Source organism: Balaenoptera acutorostrata, chromosome 13, assembly GCF_949987535.1.
Source record: "Balaenoptera acutorostrata chromosome 13, mBalAcu1.1, whole genome shotgun sequence".
NCBI lineage: Eukaryota > Metazoa > Chordata > Mammalia > Artiodactyla > Balaenopteridae > Balaenoptera > Balaenoptera acutorostrata.
Window position 1 is genome coordinate 72,902,855 of NC_080076.1, and position 21,208 is coordinate 72,924,062.

Consider the following 21,208-nt stretch of genomic DNA (forward strand, 5'->3'; position numbering starts at 1 on the left):
TGTTAAATCTGTCCTGGATGCGGGAATAACAAGGTAGCTGGGAAAACATCAAAATTCAAAAGGTGGGGCACTTCCCTGGTGGTCCAGTGGCTAAGACTCCACGCTGCCCATGCAGAGGGCCCAGGTTTGATCTCTGGTCAGGGAACTGGATCCCGCATGCCGCAACTAAAGATCACGCATGCCACAATTAAGCCCCGGTGCAGCCAAATAAATAAATACATATTTTTTTAAAAAGACAAAATGAAGATATTACATTTAAAAAAAATTCAGAAGGTGGAACAATTTGAATGCTGGTATTTCACTCCACTGTTGCTGTTCATTCTCTCAGTCAGCAAACAGTTGTTGAGCAGCTTCTGTGTCAGAGGCCGCTCTTCCTTTTACCCTCAGTTCACTCTCCCTCTCCAGTTCTACACCATCATATGCACTGTTCTCTTCACCCACTTTTTCCCACGGGTAACTCTATCCCATCTCCTCTTAAGAAATATCCTTTAAAGAATTTTTATGTCCGGAAATATTTTTTTTTAAATGTAATATATAATCTTCAGACTCTTACAGTAAAATGAACCAAGAAGAAGAAAAAATCCCAAACACGATCGTAGAGTGACTGTGGCTGGAAGGAAACGCAAGGATGAGGGGAATGAACATCTTACTACTGTGGAGCCCAGATAACAGAAACGTGCGTGTTAGGGGGGGCGTCGTAAGTGGACTCGGTTTGGCCCCGTCATGGCAAGACCCTGACTTCAAAGATAGGAGGTTAAGTACCAGCTTCAAACACTCAATGTGTTCTGTGAGTTTCCAGTGATATTTCTACCTGGCACTTTCCTCTACATTTACCTTAATGGCTCAGCTGGAACTCAGCCATCACCACTGAATGTTCTTGAGTCTTAAGCAGTATTGGCAGCAGCTTCCTTGTTGTCCTGATATTAGAAGTAGAAATTCCACCCAGTTGCAGCCAGGCTGTTGCTGCCCAGGCAGTGGAGGGGCATTTCCACTTTCTAGGAGCTTGTCCTTTCCAACACTGAGAGGCCTTTTGTCACCTTCACAAGTCATCAGATTTATGAGAAATCTTCCCATTCCCAGAGTGGCTCTGCCATCAGCCATTTTACTCTGCTTTTTCCTCTGACTTTCTTCTCTCTTGGCTATAGTAGGAAAATCTGCTCCAATAAACATGACGTTGTTAATATATGTAAAGCATTTAGAAGAATGCTTCATATGTATTAAGAGCTATTATCATTAATATTATTGTTGTTACTGCCACCATCTTGGATTAGAAGCTGAAACCCAGCCGAGCCTCTGATTTTTCTCTGGTTATGCTGGGTGGCTTAAGAAAATCCAAATTATCTAGAAATGAGGTAGAAAATACTTGGTTTCCTCTCCATTTTGTGGCCATGGTCAGCCCAAAGAGCCTTAAAAAGGTCAAAGTATTATCACTTAGTATATTTACTTGTTGGAGCTTTAACATCCCCTCTCTGGATTCCTGACTTGGCAGTGGGATGGATAACCCAGAAATCTCTGCATAGAATGATGCACAGCCATCCAGTGTTTACCAAACAGTAGCTCGATGTGGGACAGTAATAAACATCATAGCTCACATTATTGAGCACTTTAGTACGTGCCAAATAGTGTTCTAAGTGCTTTTATATATACTATTTCATCTATTCTTCATAAAAATCCTGCGTGTAGGACTATTATCCTCGTTTTATAAATGAAGAAACAATCATAAAGAGGTTAGGTAACTTGCCTAAAGCCACAAAGATAAGTGGAAGTGCCAGGCTATGTACCCAGGCAGTCTGATCCCATAGCCTTTGCTAATAACCACCTCACTGTGCTGATAGGGAGAACCCTGGATCTGAGATGGTCCAGTTTTGATCTCAGCTCCTCCACTCCATCCTTTAACAAGTCTAATGATCTTGGGGAAATTACTCAACCTTTCTGAACCTGTCTACTCATCTGTAAGATAGGGATGGTACACTACACTGGTGCTCAAGATGGAAGAGGAAAGTTGTGCCTCCTTGGGGTCCTAGTCTGGGGTGGAGAAGGAAGAGAGAAGAGGACTAACATGGGACCAAACCATTACAATATAATACAAGAAATGCCACTGTAGAGGAATGTACAGAGAAAGGAACATCTTCCGAGCTGGGGCAGGGCAAAGTCAGAGGAGCTTCAAGGTTCCAGTAACGTTTGTGTTTGGTATCGAAAGACAAGATGGGGGAGTTCCCTGGCAGTCCAGTGGTTAGGACTTGGCGCTCTCACTGCCAGGGACTCGGGTTCTATCCCTGGTCAGGGAACTAGGATCCCGCAAGCCACTCAGTGCGGCCAAAAAAAAAAAAAAAGACAAGATGGAATTGGATGAGGTGGACAGAGGGAACAAGTTTCCAGGCAGAAGGAATAGCATGAGTACAGGTACTGGAGCCTGGAAGAGCTTGGCAGTCTGTGTTCAGGTAACGGCTAGAGGATCGGTTTGCAGCTGGAGATTGAGGATGAGGTAGGAACTGATGGTGGCGAATACATTGCAGAGCGGGGCACACAACCCTTCAGATGTCAGTATGTTCTGCGCCATCAAGACACAGACACATTTAAAAACAAAACTTAATGAAATTAAGTAAATTTAACAATAAAAAATGCTCTACTTTTTTAATTGAACTATAATTCAGGTACCATAAAATTCACCATTTTACAGTGTACAATTCGGCAGTTTTTAGTGTGTTCACAAGGTTGTACACCTCTCTCTAATTCCAGAACATCTTCACTCCAAAAAGAAGCCTACTACCTGCTAGCAGTCACCCCTCCCCCCAAGCCATCCTGCCCGGTCCTCATCCTCCGGCAACCCCTGCTCTACTTTCTGTCTCTATGGATTTGCCTATTCTGGACATTTCATATCAATCACACTAAGTTTGACCTTTTGTTTCTGGCTTCTTTTACTAGGCATAATGTTTTCGAGATTCATCTATGTTGTAGAGTGTACCAGTATTTCATTCCTTTTTACGGCTGAATAACCTCCTTTTGCATGGTTATACCGCATTCTGTTTATCCATTCATCAGTTGGTGGACATTTGGGTCGTTTCCACCTTTTGGCTGTTATGGATAATGCTGCTATGAACATTCATGTGCAGGTTTTTGTTTGATACCTGTTTTAAGTTCTTTGGGAGTGTATACCTGGGAGTGAAATTGTGGGTAACTCTGAGTTTAACCATTTGAGGAACCTACCAGACTGTTTCCACAGTGGCTGCACCTCTGCATCCCACCAGCAACACGAGTTCCAACTTCTCCACATCCTTGCTAACACTTGTTATCCCCCCTCCCCTTTTTAAAATTATTGCCATTCTAGTGGGGAAAAGTGATATCTCATTGTGGTTTTGATTTGCATTTTCCTAATGACTAATGAAAAGATGTTGAACATCTTTTCATGTGCTTTTTGGCCATTTGTTTACCTTCTTTGGAGAAACGTTTATTGCAGTCCTTTGCCCATTTTTTAATTGGTTTGTTTGTCTGTATTGTAATAGTTCTTATATATTCTGGATAATAGACTTTTATCAGATATATGAGATATTTTCTTCCCATCTGTGAGTTGTGTTTTCACTTTCTTGATAGTCCTTTGATGCACGAAAGTTTTTAATTTTGATGAAGTCTAGTTAATCTGTTTTTTCTTTGGTTGCTTGTGCTTTTGGTGTTATATTTTGTGGGTTTTTTTTTTTTTTTTGGTGTTGTATTCTGCATGTGTATATCTAGCTGTCCCAGCACCATTTGTTGAAAGACTATCCTTTCCCCAATGAATGGTCTTGGTACCCCTGTCAAAAATCAAATGACCATAGATGTATGAATTTATTTCTGGACTCTCAATTCTGTTCCAATGATATATGTGTTTATCATTATGCCAGCACTATATTATTTTTATTAATATAACTTTGTGAATGCTCTACTTTTATTACCCTAGATGTGCTTCTGATATGTAGTACATTTGTGTATTGTGATTAGTATTTTGTATTTTCATTTTTTTTTTTTGGAGCATGTACTTCTGTGTGGATCATTTATATCATTAGTACCCTTGTCATTTAAAATAATTATGAAGTGTTTGTTTTATTGCCTTACTGTGCTGTGCTTGCTTTTGTCAAACTCTTATGTCACCCTGTTTTCTGGGTTGGTTTTTACTCTTTTAGATAGCCTTGTTTGCACTGTTTTTTCTGGACCCAGACTCATTAGCTATCAAGCCTCACCCCCTGGATGTCAGGGAATGCTGGCTGCGTTTTTTTTTTTTTTTTTTTTTTGGCTGCGTTTTTTAATTCATGCTGACAGAAACTTGGACCACTCCCACCTGCCTCAGCCCAGACCCACTACTTCCTGCCAGTTATGAATTGAATTTCTGACCTCTTTCTTGAACCAGAGCTCTCCAGAGGTCAGGAGTGGCACCAGCCTTAGGATCTGCTGAATACTTTTTTGTAAATTACTATCCCTGAGATGTCATACTGATGAGGAGACACATGGGAAAAAACTATCTTTTGAACTTCTCTCATGCTGCCAAAACAAGCACCTACAAGTGCTGTTTCCATATGTAATATGTCCCTGTCTTTAGAAAGGGAAAGGAGGAGCTCCCAGAGAGGATGGGACTTGTTCAGGTTGCCCAGTGACCACACAGTGCTACTAGGAACAGAATTTGTCCCTCACTCCCATGGATGCTCATCTCATCATCCTAACCAAACACTCCTTTCCTACTGGGCAACAGAAGATAGAATTTACATCTCAGTAGTTTCCCCAGGGGAGGTCTTGAGTGTCTTCTTCCCTGCTCTTGTGAATAACCAGGTAAGGAGACCCAGCGAAATGACTTGCACGCATTGTGCTGCTCTTTAACAGATCAAGATCATTGGTTCTGGCAGCAGACCTGTGAGATAAGGGGCAGGAGAGAAAGTCCACAGCTTCAGGGTGTCCTGAGCTCTTTAGGGATTTTGGATGAGCAGAGATGCCCCGTTTTCTCCCATAACAAATAGGATATCTTCTGTGAAACTTGGCTCTAGCGGTTATTGACCAACCTGTTGGTATATATAAACTTTTCCTATGGGAATTTTCAAACAGATGCAAAAGTCGAGAGGATAATGTAATGAATTACCAGGTACCTGTCACCCAGCTTGTGGAATTATCAATACATGGCCAATCGTGTTTCATCTCTACCCCCTTTCGCTCCCTCTCCCCACTGGATTATTTTGAACCAAAATTAGTATATTGATCAAGTTTTCAGTTTCTACTTATTCTTGAAGCGGTTTCCCTCAGATGTTAGGATGTGAGCTTTCATTTAGATTGCTTTTAGCAGCTTCATTAGCCCCGTCGTTCTCTCTCTGGCAGTGTTGTTGTATTGGCAGAATCACAGGAATTTTCTGGCCTCAAACTCTGTTCTTTTGTGCCTCCCACTCCCGGTGTCCTGGGAACCTGTCATGCCTCTTCCCTGTGATCCCAGTGCCTGGACCTCCACTCATCAGCTCTCCCAGGCCGTCATCCCTTACGTTGGAGGCTAAGAATTTCTCTATATGAGGGTCTAGGCTGGCATGTAGAAGGTGCTTAATAACGAGTTGTTGATGACTGACTGGATGTATTCTGTTTGGCTTTCCACTCACCTGAACCTCACACTCAGCTGTTTTAACAGTGCACTTGGTTCTGTGTATCTTAAATGAGGAGGAACTTACCTGAGCCTCACCACCACTTCTGTCCAGCTGCAGTCTGGATTTTCCTGGCTCCCCCTGCTGGCCGCTCCTGGGCAGCTGCATATAGGTGCCTCTGGTGGCATAAGACTGGAGCCGGAGCCAAGTTCTGCCAAGGGAAAGCAGAACATTGTTGTGAAGTTCCCCGGGCCAGTCCAGGCAGGTCTCAGGAGGAGAAGAGCAGCTTGAGAACCGTTCTGGGAAGGGCAGCTTTCTGGGTAAGGGACAGGGAAGGTGGGCCACTGCCCACAAAGTCAGGAGGGCAGGGTTGAGGCCTCAGCACTGGAAGACCACATGGGCCCGTAAATGAGCTGGTCCTTGTGTGGGGACTGGGGCCTATATTGACAATAGAGATGGGCTCCTTCTCCCCTTAAGACAAAGCAGCCTGGGGTCAGACATGGTCACCAGGCAGGCAGAGGGGCTACAGAGTTTTATCTCAGCCTCTGTGAAAATTGAGGCCAGGAGGGTGGTGAACGTAGGTGGGAGCATCCCCAGAGTTCACGGTCCCACGTGGGATACATGACCCCACCTCCTAGCTCTTAAGACAAGTAATGACTCTGCGGAACTCTGGGTGCATGTTTCTGTGGGGGCTCCTTCCTCCACCGTCTGTAAGTATAATAAATTCCCCACACCTGTCCACCCCTTCCATCACATTTCTTGGTTATTTACATGTATTTGTCTTTTCCACAGCACAACTTCCCAGAAAGTGGGCTGTGGCAGAATGCATCTCGCCTGACTCCAGCCAGCTGCAGGTGTCTGGAAGAGGGTTGAAGATGGTCAGATGCTAAGGGCAGAGCCCCTCTTCTTCTCTCCAACCCCAAGCCCCAAGTGCCAGGGTAATTGCACGCTGAGCTGAACATGGAAAATGGGCTTTTGTTCCCTTTCAGGGTATAGCATTTCCCCAATACACAAGGAAGGGAACCCAATCCAGAAGAACCCCAGGGCATGAAAATTGCCATTGGACTTGGGCAGGTATAACTATGAAGCAGTCCTTATAATGAAATGTTTGGAAGGAATTAATTTCTGTGCGGGGTGGTGGGGATGGAGCGGTGGACAGTGGACTGCATTCTAATGGGGGAAGGCAGACCATACACTTATATAAGTATATAGTGTGTCAGGGGTGCTAGGTACTAAGAAGGAAAAAGAATCAGGGGAAAGGGATAGGGTAGGAGTATGTCGTTTTAAATTTGGTCAGGGAGAACACCCCTGCTGAAGTGAGGCAGCAAGCCCTGTGACTACCTGGAGAAAAAATATTCCAGGCAGGGGACAGCAAGTGCAGAGGCCCCGAGGCAGGCACGTGCTTGCTTGTGAGAGGAACAGCAAGGAGACCAGTGTGTCTGGAGCCGGGCGAGGGAGGGAGGGTCAGAGAGAGAACCAGGGGCCAGGTCATGAGGGGCCTTGTACACCTCGGTGAGGGATTTGGATTTGCTCTGAGTGAGATGGAAAGCCGTCAGAGGGTCTGGAGCCCAGAGTAACATGAACCAACTGATGTCTAAAAGGCTCTCTCTGGCTGCTGAGACTGATCACGGGAGGCAAAGGCGGGGAAGGGGGACCAACTGGAGGACGGAGAGAGGTGAGGTGGACTGGATGGGGTAGTAGCAGAAGTGAAGGAGCACTTGGCTTGCAGATACGGTTGAATGGACAGCCAGCAGGGCCTGCAGGTGGAGTGAATGTTGGATGTGAGAGGAGGAGAGAGCCCGGGCTGCCTGCAGAGGCCTGGCCTGCATCCCCAGGAGTCCGTGCTACCCTTTACTGAGGTGAGGGGTCTGGAGAACAGTAGGTCTGAGGGAAAATTCACCAGTTCTGTTTTTACGTTCTGCGAGTGAAGGTATCCACTTCAAATAACAGTAGATGTTTCAAAGAATAGGCTCCCCAAAGGAATAATAATAGCTAAAGACATTTACGTTGTGCTTTACAGTTGACAGTGTTCCCAGTCATGTTATCTTACTCTGTTTTCACGTCACCCACATAAAGGAGTGCATTTTCTTTCCATTTTGCAGGTAAGAAAGCTGAGATTCAGAAGGGTTCTGCACAAGAGAGCCAATTTTTGGATGCTGCCACGCAGAGAGAGACAACAGCCAGCCAGTCTTGAAGAGCAGCAGCCAACCAACAGAGAGACGGCCACTTCTCCATGGCCTCCCGGTCCCTGTCCACAGCCCTGCCGCAGACGGGAGCAGGGGGGTAGTGGCAGAGGACAGACCACCTTCTGCCACCCTCCACTCAGGCCACCAGGGCCATGGCCACGTCTAGCTTCCCTGGGAGTGGAGGCCGAGAGCTTTGAAGGAGAGCTTGACCTGGACATTTTTAAGTGAGTATTTTTATTTGTATAGACATTTTAAATGAATCTGAGAAACCAGAAGGAGACTATTCTAATTTCTGAAAGTAGTTGAGAATCTATGGTGTCTGTCATTAAGCTAGCCAGTGAGAAAGAGGGCTTAGACATGGTGTTACTAAGGGCAGCTATTGAAAGATATAAAAAAGGATTCACATTTATACAGGATGAGATGCGCCAATAAACCAGTTGCAAGTGCATTTTCTTCCACTCTTTTTCCACGCATCTTTTTAACATTGTTCAGATCTTACCACCTAGGCAATTTTATTTTCTCATAACCTGCTGTTTTTTCATAACCACTTTTTTTTTTAGTTGTTTTGTTTGCTTGTTTTTCTATACTGCAGGTTCTTATTAGTCATCAATTTTATACACATCAGTGTATACATGTCAATCCCAATCACCCAATTCAGCACACCACCATCCCCACCCCACCGCAGTTTTCCCCCCTTGGTGTCCATATGTCTGTTCTCTACATCTGTGTCTCAACTTCTGCCCTGCAAACGGGCTCATCTGTACCATTTTTCTAGGTTCCACATACATGCGTTAATATACGATGTTTGTTTTTCTCTTTCTGACTTACTTCACTCTGTATGACAGTCTCTAGATCCATCCACCTCTCAACAAATGACTCAGTTTCATTCCTTTTTATGGCGGAGTAATATTCCATTGTATATATGTACCACAACTTCTTTATCCATTCGTCTGTTGATGGGCATTTAGGTTGCTTCCATGACCTGGCTGTTGTAAATAGTGCTGCAATGAACATTGGGGTGCATGTGTCTTTTTGAATTATGGTTTTCTCTGGGTATACGCCCAGTAGTGGGATTGCTGGATCATATGGTAGTTCTATTTTTAGTTTTTTAAGGAACCTCCATATTGTTCTCCATAGTGGCTGTATCAATTTACATTCCCACCAACAGTGCAAGAGGGTTCCCTTTTCTCCACACCCTCTCCAGCATTTGTTGTTTGTAGATTTTCTGATGATGCCCATTCTAACTGGTGTGAGGTGATACCTCATTGTAGTTTTGATTTGCATTTCTCTAATAATTAGTGATGTTGAGCATCTTTTCATGTGCTTCTTGGCCATCTGTATGTCTTCTTTGGAGAAATGTCTATTTAGGTCTTCTGCCCATTTTTGGATTGGGGTGTTTGTTTCTTTAATATTGAGCTGAATGAGCTGTTTATATATTTTGGAGATTAATCCTTTGTCTGTTGATTCGTTTGCAAATATTTTCTCCCATTCTGAGAGTTGTCTTTTCGTCTTGTTTATGGTTTCCTTTGCTGTGCAAAAGCTTTTAAGTTTCATTAGGTCCCATTTGTTTATTTTTGTTTTTATTTCCATTACTCTAGGAGGTGGATCAAAAAAGATCTTGCTGTGATTTATGTCAAAGAGTGTTCTTCCTATGTTTTCCTCTAAGAGTTTTATAGTGTCCGGTCTTACATTTAGGTCTTGAATCCATTTTGAGTTCATTTTTGTGTATGGTGTTAGGGAGTGTTCTAATTTCATTCTTTTACATGTAGCTGTCCAGTTTTCCCAGCACCACTTATTGAAGAGACTGTCTTTTCGCCATTGTATACCTTTGCCTCCTTTGTCATAGATTAGTTGACCATAGGTGCGTGGGTTTATCTCTGGGCTTTCTATCTTGTTCCATTGATCTATATTTCTGTTTTTGTGCCAGTACCATATTGCCTTGATTACTGTAGCTTTGTAGTATAGTCTGAAGTCAGGGAGTCTGATTCCCCCAGCTCCGTTTTCTTCCCTCAAGACTGCTCTGGCTATTCGGGGTCTTTTGTGTCTCCATACAAATTTTAAGATGATTTGTTCTAGTTCTGTAAAAACTGCCATTGGTAATTTGATAGGGATTGCATTGAATCTGTAGATTGCTTTGGGTAGTATAGTCATTTTCACAATATTGATTCTTCCAATCCAAGAACATGGTATATCTCTCCATCTGTTGGTATCATCTTTAATTTCTTTCATCAGTGTCTTATAGTTTTCTGCATACAGGTCTTTTGTCTCCCTAGGTAGGTTTATTCCTAGGTATTTTATTCTTTTTGTTGCAATGGTAAATGGGAGTGTTTCCATAATTTCTCTTTCAGATTTTTCATCATTAGTGTATAGGAATGCAAGAGATTTCTGTGCATTAATTTTGTATCCTGCAACTTTACCAAATTCATTGATTAGCTCTAGTAGTTTTCTGGTGGCACTTTTAGGATTCTCTATGTATAGTATCATGTCATCTGCAAACAGTGACAGTTTTGCTTCTTCTTTTCCAATTTGTATTCCCTTTATTTCTTTTTCTTCTCTGATTGCCGTGGCTAGGACTTCCAAAACTATGTTGAATAATAGTGGTGAGAGTGGACATCCTTGTCTCGTTCCTGATCTTAGAGGAAATGCTTCCAGTTTTTCACCATTGAGAATGATGTTTGCTGTGGGTTTGTTGTATATGGCCTTTATTATGTTGAGGTAGGTTCCCTCTATGCCCACTTTCTGGAGAGTTTTTATCATAAATGGGTGTTGAATTTTGTCAAAAGCTTTTTCTGCATCTATTGAGATGATCATATGGTTTTTATTCTTCAATTTGTTAATATGGTGTATCACATTGATTGATTTGAGTATATTGAAGAATCCTTGCATACCTGGGATAAATCCCACTTGATCGTGGTGTATGATCCTTTTAATGTGTTGTTGGATTCTGTTTGCTAGTATTTTGTTGAGGATTTTTGCATCTATGTTCATCAGTGGTGTTGGTCTGTAATTTTCTTTTCTTGTAGTATCTTTGTCTGGTTTTGGTATCAGGGTGATGGTGGCCTCATAGAATGAGTTTGGGAGTGTTCCTTCCTCTGCAATTTTTTGGAAGAGTTTGAGAAGGATGGGTGTTAGCTCTTCTCTAAATATTTGATAGAATTCACCTGTGAAGCCATCTGGTCCTGGACTTTTGTTTGTTGGAAGATTTTTAATCACAGTTTCAATTTCATTACTTGCGATTGGTTTGTTCATATTTTCTATTTCTTCCTGGTTCAGTCTTGGAAGGTTATACCTTTCTAAGAATTTGTCCATTTCTTCCAGGTTGTCCTTTTTTTTTTTTTTTAAAGGAATTCCTTTATTTTTATTATTTATTTATTTATTTATTTATTTTTGGCTGTGTTGGGTCTTCGTTTCTGTGCAAGGGCTTTCTCCAGTTGCGGCAAGCGGGGGCCACTCTTCATCGCGGTGCGCGGGCCTCTCACTATCGCGGCCTCTCTTGTTGCGGAGCACAAGCTCCAGATGCTCAGGCTCAGTAGTTGTGGCTCACGGGCCCAGTTGCTCCGTGGCATGTGGGATCCTCCCAGACCAGGGCTCGAACCCGTGTCCCCCGCATTGGCAGGCAGATTCTCAACCACTGCGCCACCAGGGAAGCCCCAGGTTGTCCATTTTATTGGCATAGAGTTGCTTGTAATAGTCTCTTAGGATGCTTTGTATTTCTGTGGTATCTGTTGTAACTTCTCCTTTTTCATTTCCAATTTTATTGATTTGAGTCCTCTCCCTCTTTTTCTTGATGAGTCTGGCTAATGGTTTATCAATTTTGTTTATCTTCGCAAAGAACCAGCTTTTAGTTTTGTTGACCTTTGCTATTGTTTTCTTTGTTTCTATTTCATTTATTTCTGCTCTGATCTTTATGATTTCTTTCCTTCTGCTAACTTTGGGTTTTGTTTGTTCTTCTTTCTCTAGTTTCTTTAGGTGTAAGGTTAGATTGTTTACTTGAGGTTTTTCTTGTTTCTTTAGGTAGGCTTGTATAGCTATAAACTTCCCTCTTAGAACTGCTTTTGCTGCATCCCATAGGTTTTGGATCATCGTGTTTTCATTGTCATTTGTCTCTAGGTATTTTTTGATTTCCTCTTTGATTTCTTCAGTGATCTCTTGGTTATTTAGTAACGTATTGTTTAGCCTCCATGTGTTTGTGTTTTTTACATTTTTTTCCCTGTAATTCACTTCTAATCTCATAGCGTTGTGGTCAGAAAAGATGCTTGATATGATTTCAATTTTCTTAAATTTACCGAGGCTTGATTTGTGACCCAAGATGTGATCTATCCTGGAGAATGTTCCGTGCACATTTGAGAAGAAAGTGTAATCTGCTGTTTTTGGATGGAATGTCCTATAAATATCAATTAAATCTATCTGGTCTATTGTGTCATTTAAAGCTTCTGTTTCCTTATTTATTTTCATTTTGGATGATCTGTCCATTGGTGTAAGTGAGGTGTTAAAGTCCCCCACTATTATTGTGTTACTGTCGATTTCCTCTTTTATAGCTGTTAGCAGTTGCCTTATGTACTGAGGTGCTCCTATGTTGGGTGCATGTATATTTATAATTGTTATATCTTCTTCTTGGATTGATCCCTTGATCATTATGTAGTGTCCTTCCTTGTCTCTTGCAACATTCTTTATTTTAAAGTCTATTTTATCTGATATGAGTATAGCTACTCCAGCTTTCTTTTGATTTCCATTTGCATGGAATATCTTTTTCCATCCCCTCACTTTCAGTCTGCATGTGTCCCTAGGTCTGAAGTGGGTCTCTTGTAGACAGCATATATATGGGTCTTGTTTTTGTATCCATTCAGCAAACCTGTGTCTTTTGGTTGGAGCATTTAATCCATTCACGTTTAAGGTAATTATTTTTTTTTTTTTTTAATTTTATTTATTTATTTATTTATGGCTGTGTTGGGTCTTCGTTTCTGTGCGAGGGCCTTCTCCAGTTGCGGCGAGCGGGGGCCACTCTTCATCGCGGTGCGCAGGCCTCTCACTGTCGCGGCCTCTCCCGTTGCGGAGCACAGGCTCCAGACGCGCAGGCTCAGTAGTTGTGGCTCACGGGCTTAGTTGCTCCGCGGCATGTGGGATCCTCCCAGACCAGGGCTCGAACCCGCGTCCCCTGCATTGACAGGCAGGCTCTCAACCACTGCGCCACCAGGGAAGCCCTAAGGTAATTATTGATATGTATGTTCCTATGACCATTTTCTTAATTGTTTTGGGTTTGTTTTTGTAGATCCTTTTCTTCTCTTGTGTTTCCCACTTAGAGAAGTTCCTTTAGCATTTGTTGTAGAGCTGGTTTGGTGGTGCTGAATTCTCTTAGCTTTTGCTTGTCTGTAAGGCTTTTGATTTCTCCATCAAATCTGAATGAGATCCTTGCCGGGTAGAGTAATCTTGGTTGTAGGTTCTTCCCTTTCATCACTTTAAGTATATCATGCCACTCCCTTCTGGCTTGTAGAGTTTCTGCTGAGAAATCAGCTGTTAACCTTATGGGAGTTCCCTTGTATGTTATTTGTCATTCTTCCCTTGCTGCTTTCAATAATTTTTCTTTGTCTTTAATTTTTGCCAATTTGATTACTATGTGTCACGGCGTGTTTCTCCTTGGGTTTATCCTGTATGGGACTCGCTGTGCTTCCTGTACTTGGGTGGCTATTTCCTTTCCCACATTAGGGAAGTTTTCGACTATAATCTCTTCAAATATTTTCTCTGGTCCTCTCTCTCTCTCTTCTCCTTCTGGGACCCCTATAATGCGAATGTTGTTGCATTTAATGTTGTCCCAGAGGTCTCTTAGGCTGTCTTCATTTCTTTTCATTCTTTTTTCTTTATTCTGTTCCACAGCAGTGAATTCCACCATTCTGTCTTCCAGGTCACTTATCCGTTCTTCTGCCTCAGTTATTCTGCTATTGATTCCTTCTAGTGTAGTTTTCATTTCAGTTATTGTATTGTTCATCTCTGTTTGTTTGTTCTTTAATTCTTCTAGGTCTTTGTTAAACATTTCTTGCATCTTCTCGATCTTTGCCTCCATTCTTATTCCGAGGTCCTGGATCATCTTCACTATCATTATTCTGAATTCTTTTTCTGGAAGGTTGCCTATCTCCACTTCATTTAGTTTTTTTTTTTTTTTTTTTTTTTTTTTTTTCATTTAGTTTTTTTTTCTGGGGTTTTATCTTGTTCCTTCATCTGGTATATAGCCCTCTGCCTTTTCATCTTGTCTGTCTTTCTGTGAATGTGGTTTTTGGTCCACAGGCTGCAGGATTATAGTTTTTCTTGCTTCTGCTGTCTGCCCTCTGGTGGTTGAGGCTATCTAAGAGGCTTGATGGGAGGCTCTGGTGGTGGGTAGAGTTGACTGTTGCTGTGGTGGTCAGAGCTCAGTAAAACTTTAATCCACTTGACTGTTGATGGGTGGGGCTGGGTTCCCTCCCTGTTGGTTGTTTTGCCTGAGGCAACCCAACACTGGAGCCTACCTGGGCTCTTTGGTGGGGCTAATGGCAGACTCTGGGAGGGCTCACGCCAAGGAGTATTTCCCAGAACTTCTGCTGCCAGTGTCCTTGTACCCACGGTGAAACAGAGCCACCCCCTGCCTCTGCAGGAGACCTTCCAACACTAGCAGGTAGGTCTGCTTCAGTCTCCCCTGAGGTCACTGCTCCTTCCCCTGGGTCCCGACGCGCACACTATTTTGTGTGCGCCCTCCAAGAGTGGGGTCTCTGTTTCCCCGAGTCCTGTCGAAGTCCTGCAATCAGTTCCCACTAGGCTTCAAAGTCTGATTCTCTATGAATTCCTCCTCCCGTTGCCGGACCCCCAGGTTGGGAAGCCTGACGTGGGGCCCAGAACCTTCACTCCAGCGGGTGGACTTCTGTGGTATAAGTGTTCGCCAGTCTGTGAGTCACCCACCCACCAGTTATGGGATTTGATTTTACTCTGATTGCGCCCCCTCCTACCGTCTCATTGTGGCTTCTCCTTTGTCTTTGGATGTGGGGTATCTTTTTTGGTGAGTTCCAGTGTCTTCCTGTCGATGATTGTCCAGCAGCTAGTTGTGATTCTGGTGTTCTCGCAAGAGGGAGTGAGAGCACGTCCTTCTACTCCGCCATCTTGGTTCCTCTCCTCATAACCACTTTTAATATAAACATTTCCCTCTATGATATTGAACATTGTTGTAATCATTTTTAAGTGGCTGTGTATTAACCAGCTATTTAGGCTGCTTTCACATTTTATGTACATCTTTGTGTCTTAAGCTCATTAGTATCACTTTGTTAGATAGCTTCTTACAAGTAGAATTACTGGTTTAAAGGATATGAAGATTTTTAGACTCTTGATAAATTCTAACAAATTATTTTCCAAAAAAAGTTCTGCTGTCAGTACAGGAAAGTAAGAGTGAGCCCTGGAGCCAAGATCTGCTGACTCTAAATCTCAGGCTTTTTATTCTGGGCTAGATATATGAGCCTCGGTTTTCTTATCTGTGAAATGGGGATGACTGCCCCAGACACAGTCACGAGAATCAGAAAAACCGTGTGCTGAATAAATGGGGGGGGAGTTACTATTTTAATGAGAGAAGATTTGTTATTTAAAGCTGGCTGCAGGGACTTCCCTGGTGGCGCAGTGGTTAATAGTCCACCTGCCAATGCAGGGGACATGGGTTCAAGTCCTGGTCCAGGAAGATCCCACATGCCACGGAGCAACTAAGCCCATGCACCACAACGAAGAGTAGCCCCTGCTCGCCACAACTAGAGAAAACCCGCACGCAGCTATGAAGACCCAATGCAGCCAAAAATAAAATTAATTAATTAATTTTTAAAAAGCTGGCTGCAGTAGTCCTCTTAGGAAAATGTCTTTGGACGTTGGCGCATGATCTGCCCCGACCAGCTCTTCTTCACTGTCTGATTGCTGGCTGACTTTTTCTAGCAGCTCCTACACAGTCTGAAATGGCCCTTTTCTCCCTTGATGACATGAAGGCATCTGTCACTTTGTCAGCTGGTATTTGGACTTCAAGAGCAGGTTTGCCCACCTCCTCCCTTCTCTGAGCACCCCCGCCCCCCCCCCCCGTTTCCCCCACACCCATCCCTACATCTCCGAGTCCTAAGCATGCTCCAGGGTCCTGCTCTAATGCCACCACCTTCTCAGACCTTCTCCAAACCATCGTAGCATTTACTTTCTTTCCCCTCTCATGTCACGTTCTCTCTTGTGGTTCAGACATTTGCTTATGTGTGTGTCCCATGTCCTGTCCTGCTTTGTGTGTTTAAGCTCCTTGAGAGCAGGAATTCAGTCCTTCCTGGCACAGTCGCCCACTCAGAACATCTGTCAAATAAATCAGCAGCTGCTAAGTGCCAAGCACTATTCTAGGTTTTGGGAATACAGAAACAAATTATCTATCTTTGCACGAACCCCGTTTGCTGGGAAACCTGGCCTCATATGGGGAGATAGATCCATAAAAGCATGATGTAAAAGTAATATGTGCAGAACAGGGAGCTGGCACAGAGGAGATGGCACACAGTGATGGGGCCCTGGGACCCACAGTCAGACAGTTCAGGATTCGGATCTTAATTCTGCCACTGCACAGCTGTGTGACATGGGCAATTACTTGACCTCTCTGGGCCTCAGTGAGATTAAACAGTACCTACTCCACAGGGTTGTTGATGTACGTGAGGGCCCTGGCACAGTTCGTGGCACAAAGCAATGATGTGAGGATGAAAGTTGCCTCCTCCTGGAGGGGGCGGGGAAAACTTTGTAGGCAAGGGGCCACTTGAGCTGAATAAGATGAATAAGAGTTCTTCAGGGAGACAGGAGATATGGACTTTACAGGTGAAGGAAACGACATGAAAAAGCAAATAGTTTATCACCATCCAGAGAAAAGCTTAAAAAAAAAGTAAACACGGGCCCTGCCACGCATGGAGTTTGTGCTTCGCAGTGTGGACACCAGGACATCCAGCAGGCTCAGGGCACAGATTCTGATTCGGAAGAGGAGAGAATCAGAAGAGAACGAATGCCCTTGAAGGAGGGAGAGGTGAGGACAGCCTCGCAGGTCCGTCCTCAGAGCCACAGGCCTCGGCCTCTGCCCGGTGCGGACTGGCCCCGGGTGGGGCACCAGGCTGAGTGCAGGCCACAGGCTTTCCCTGAAGCAAAAGTCAGTGATTTTCCTGTTGTGGCATCCACAGCGATACAAAGAGTTTTATTCAGAGGTGCCTACCTCCGCACTGCCTTGTCTTCAAAAGAGTCTTGTTTTCTTAGGACAGATTCATCTCTTAGATGAATGTTTGGTGTTTCCTTTCACACGGCTTAGCGAGAGATGCAGGTCCAGATAGACATTCTGCCCCCCTCGCTCTCCCCAGTGAGCCTCAGGGTCCAACAGGCACCTCGGGAGGTCCCAGAAGGGTCAGGCCGGTGGCCACGAAGAGAAGGGTAGAGGTGGGGTGTGTAAAGACTGGAGTCCTGGAGGCCTGCTGCCAGGTGCTGGGCAGCTGGCATGGTTACAGGAACTGGAAGGAACTGGCGGGGCGCTGGGGATAACTTTAGGGCGAGTCTGGCCTCACCACTCAACATAAGAGAAGGCACGCCTGTGGAATTTCCTCCTGCAAGGCACTCAAGAGAACTGAAATTCTGAGCTCACTGCCAAAACTGGCAGCTCTCACTTCATCCCTGGTGCCTCTGAGCACAAGCCTTTGGGGAAAGCCAGGAAGAACAAGAGCAGACAAGAACAGGACTCGGTCTCTGACCTCATTCCCCACTTCTCCCACTCCCACATCTGCCAGCTCCCCACCTACCCTCTTCCCTCTGTCCTGCCTCCTCTGCCCGTGACCCCAAAAGAGATATGAATGAAAACAAAATGACCAGAAAACTGGGCAGGCAGTTCTTGTTCTGGGCGCACTAGGCTCTCCTTTGTGTGGGCTCTGGAGTTCCTTAGAACGCCCTTGTTTGGGGGACATGGCATTGCACTCTGCAGGGATCAATGGATTGATCGGCAGACCAAGAAATCACAAGCTCTGGGTGTCAGATCCATTTTACTCACATAAACCGTGAGCTTATGTCCCATAGGCTGGGACCCGAATCTGGGGGAAATCTGAGCTCTGAAGCCAGGAGAGGCCCGGAGAAGCAGAAAGAGAAGCTGGTCTTGAGTGGTGGTTGGTAGACTCGGGCTGTACAAGAGCCAGCCTGCACCTGGTTTTGTACAGCCAATGAGCTTTATATTTTTAAATGGTTGGGGAAAAAAATCAAAAGAATATTTTGTAACACGTAAAAAGTATATGACATTCAAATTTCAGTGTCCATCGATGAAGGTTTGTTGGAACCGAGCCATGTCTGTGCCTGGCTACTCCTGTACAGCAGAGTGGAACTGCTGTGACAGTGGCCACACGGCTCACAAAGCTGATGATGTTCACCCTCTAGCTCTTTACAGAAGTTTGCCTGTCCCTGCTCTTGTGCATTTTTGTGCAGGTGTAGTCTGGTGGAGGAGATAATAATGCGGGCAGAGTAAAAGGGAGCTTTCTGAGTGTTTCCTAATTTGCTTTACAGGTACCAGCCTGTGTAATCCTCACAGCAGCTGCGAGAATAAGAGCTGCACCTGCCAGAGGCCACCCGGTTAGAAAGAGGTGGTGCTGGGATCTGCATCCACTGGCCATCTCTGGAGACCACCATGAGCCAGGGCCCCTGGTGACGGCCCAGGGAAGGGGCAGGTGCGGCGCCTTGGAAGGTCGGAGGAGGGCAGAGGCAAAGAAGGCCATGGAAACGGTAAGACTCAGACACACAGGGCTGTGAAGGAAGAGCCTTCCAGGTGGAGGGTGTTCCAGGGTAAAGGCTTGGGGCTGGGGCCAGGTGGGACTTGCTGAGAAGGGGAGGGTCTGAGTGTGGAGCCGAGCGGCAAGGACATGCCCCAGCGTAGGGTCGCAATGAAGACGCAGACTCTGGGCCTGGGTTCAGGTCCTTACCGTACCACTCAAAGCCATGTGTTTGGGGCAAGTTGCTTAATTGTAATAACAGCACGTACCTCTTTGGGAGATTGGAGGGCAAACAGATTTATAAGTGTAAAGTGTTTAGAAGGGTGCCTGGCACTTAGTACCATTGTTGTTATGCTTATTGTTGTTAAGCACAGGATGTGACTGCAGGTTGGCCCAAATAAAGGCCTGATATGTGGAAAACAAGAGCACAAGTCGGGGCTTGTGCTTGGGGCATCCCTAGTAGAAAGTGTGGGATTGGAGCAGGGAAATCCAGAGGAGGCAAGCTGCTGTGGAGAGTTCATTTTGGGGACCCCCACAGGCTCTGGAGAGAGAAAGGCAGAGACTAGAAACAGGGGGCCAGGGAAGGGGCCGGGGTTCTCTCACGCCCAGAGGATGCACCGGATGTGTGTGATTCAGCCTTGTTACAACCTTGCAAGTCTGTGCTGTCGTCCCCACTTCACAGAGGGGAGGCCAAGGCCTGGAGAGTCGCCACAGCTGTAAAAGTATCTCAGAAGCACCTCCTGAGACTGGCCACAGGCCCACAGGCCCCGCCCACTCCCGGCTGTCAGTGGTCACGTTTCTTTGTAACCATATGTGCCGGGGTCCCTTGGTGCCACGGGGCCTTCCTGTGGGTAATCACTGCCCTGGGGAGGTGAGGCCAGTGCTCCTGCCTTGGCCCAGGCCATGGGGCAGTGGCTGGACAGGCTTCCTGGTGTGACAGGTCTGCCCAGAGCAAGTCAACCAGGCTGCTGGTGGTGCCAGGAACACCTTCGTTCAGTGGGGGCCTAGGGAGGCTCTGGAGCCCAGAGGGTCAGTCTCAGGATGAAGAGTGTGTTCACTCACTCAGCTCTCTGGGCACTCCCTCTGGCACTGACCCTGACTTCCTCTGTGGCTTTTTTCTGCTGCCCTGTGCTGGCCCCTGTCCTGGGGGACTGGGAGAGTAGAGAGCCTGCTCTGCGCCAGCCACAGTAGTGGGCATTTTCATGTGTATAGAGACACTGTCACTGGAGCTTGGGAACAGAGATTCTTTAGTCAGAGGACAGACCTGAGTTTGAATCCTGGCTCAGCCCGTTCCTATGTGATGGGGGTGGGAGCCAGGTGGGGTAGGGCTGGGGTAGGGCGAGGGTGGGGCAGGGCAGGGATGCTTCCACCTCTCAGCCTGTTTGCTCATCTGCAGGAGGGGGAGTAATGGAACCCACCTCACAGGCTGTGCTGAGAATTAGGCACAGAGCTTAGCTCAGGCCTCCTTAGTCTTCACAGCCTGTTTTACTGGTGAGGAAACTGAGGCTCAGAAATTTGCCCAGGGTTGCGGGTGGGCAGATGGTGGGGCTGGACAGCCAGAGCTTAGGGCCTTCACCTTTGACCAGGACAAGAGGAGCCGACCCGCCATTACGCACCACATTCTGCACAGCTTTTCTCCCCACGGCCCGAGGAGCCCGAGGAGACGCCAGGCCGGGGGCCAGGGGCCTCTGCTTGCTGCCCGGGCCTCAGTCAGTAGTGCTTGCTCTGTCGTCCCGCTCCTGCCAGGTGACAGATACTGTGGATAGGCGCCTGCCTGTCCACAGACGTGACCGGGGCTTTTGTGGGGGCAGGACCGAGAATGTCTCCAATGAAGACCTTGGTTCAAGGCCTGGTTCTCTGCTTTAATGCCCACTGGGTGTCCCCAGCTGGCAGATTCTGTGGTGGTCACAAGGCTGCCCGTCCACAGGGCCTCAGCATTCTAGGCCTGCCCTTTCCTCTGACACTCACCCCAAAGGGCCCAAAGCCTCCATCCCGCACGCTCCACAGAGCCCAGCAACTTACCCAAGATTTCATGTAGATGCTTAAGAGTTTTTAAAAAAAAAAAAAAAATCCAGTTGGGGGAAGTGTGGAAGGCGGGGGCAAAATAGCTGAAGGGGATTAAGAGGTAGAAACCTCCAGTTATAAAACAAGCCACAGGGATGTAATACACAGCTCAGGAAATACGGTCAGTAATGTTGTGATAACTTTGTATGGGGACAGGTGGTTATTAGACTTATCCTAGTGATAGTTTCTTTTTTTTAAGATTTTTTTAAAATTTTATTTATTTATTTATTTTTGGCTGTGTTGGGTCTTCATTGCTGCATGCGGATTTCTCTAGTTGCAGTGAGTGGGGGCTACTCTTCATTGGGGTGCAGGGGCTTCTCATTGTGGTGGCTTCTCTTGTTGCAGAGTGCGGGTTCTAGGCACGCGGGCTTCAGCAGTTGTGGCGTGTGGGCTCAGCAGTTGTGGCTTGCGGGCTCTAGAGAGCAGGCTCAGTAGTTGTGGTGCATGGGCTTAGTTGCTCCATGGCATGTGGGATCTTCCTGGACCAGGGCTCGAACCCATGTCCCCTGCATTGGCAGGCGGATTCTTAACCACTGTACCACCAGGGAAGCCCTGGTGACGGTTTCTTAATGTAGGCAAACCTCAAATTATGCAGTACACCTGAAACTGACATAATGTATGTCAACTATATTTC

The 21,208-nt window shown here is 45.6% G+C and overlaps 1 long non-coding RNA gene across 3 annotated transcripts in view; it reads left to right on the forward strand.

Moving 5' to 3' along the window:
* Window positions 1–21,208, forward strand: part of LOC103015352 (uncharacterized) — a 43,143-nt gene that overhangs the window by 7,813 nt on the left and 14,122 nt on the right. For all 3 annotated transcript variants that reach the window (XR_009005093.1, XR_009005094.1, XR_450027.2), the window contains exons 2-4: window positions 6,378–6,523; window positions 7,688–7,995; window positions 18,308–18,523. This is a non-coding gene — a long non-coding RNA (uncharacterized LOC103015352). The remainder of the gene's footprint in view (window positions 1–6,377; window positions 6,524–7,687; window positions 7,996–18,307; window positions 18,524–21,208) is intronic.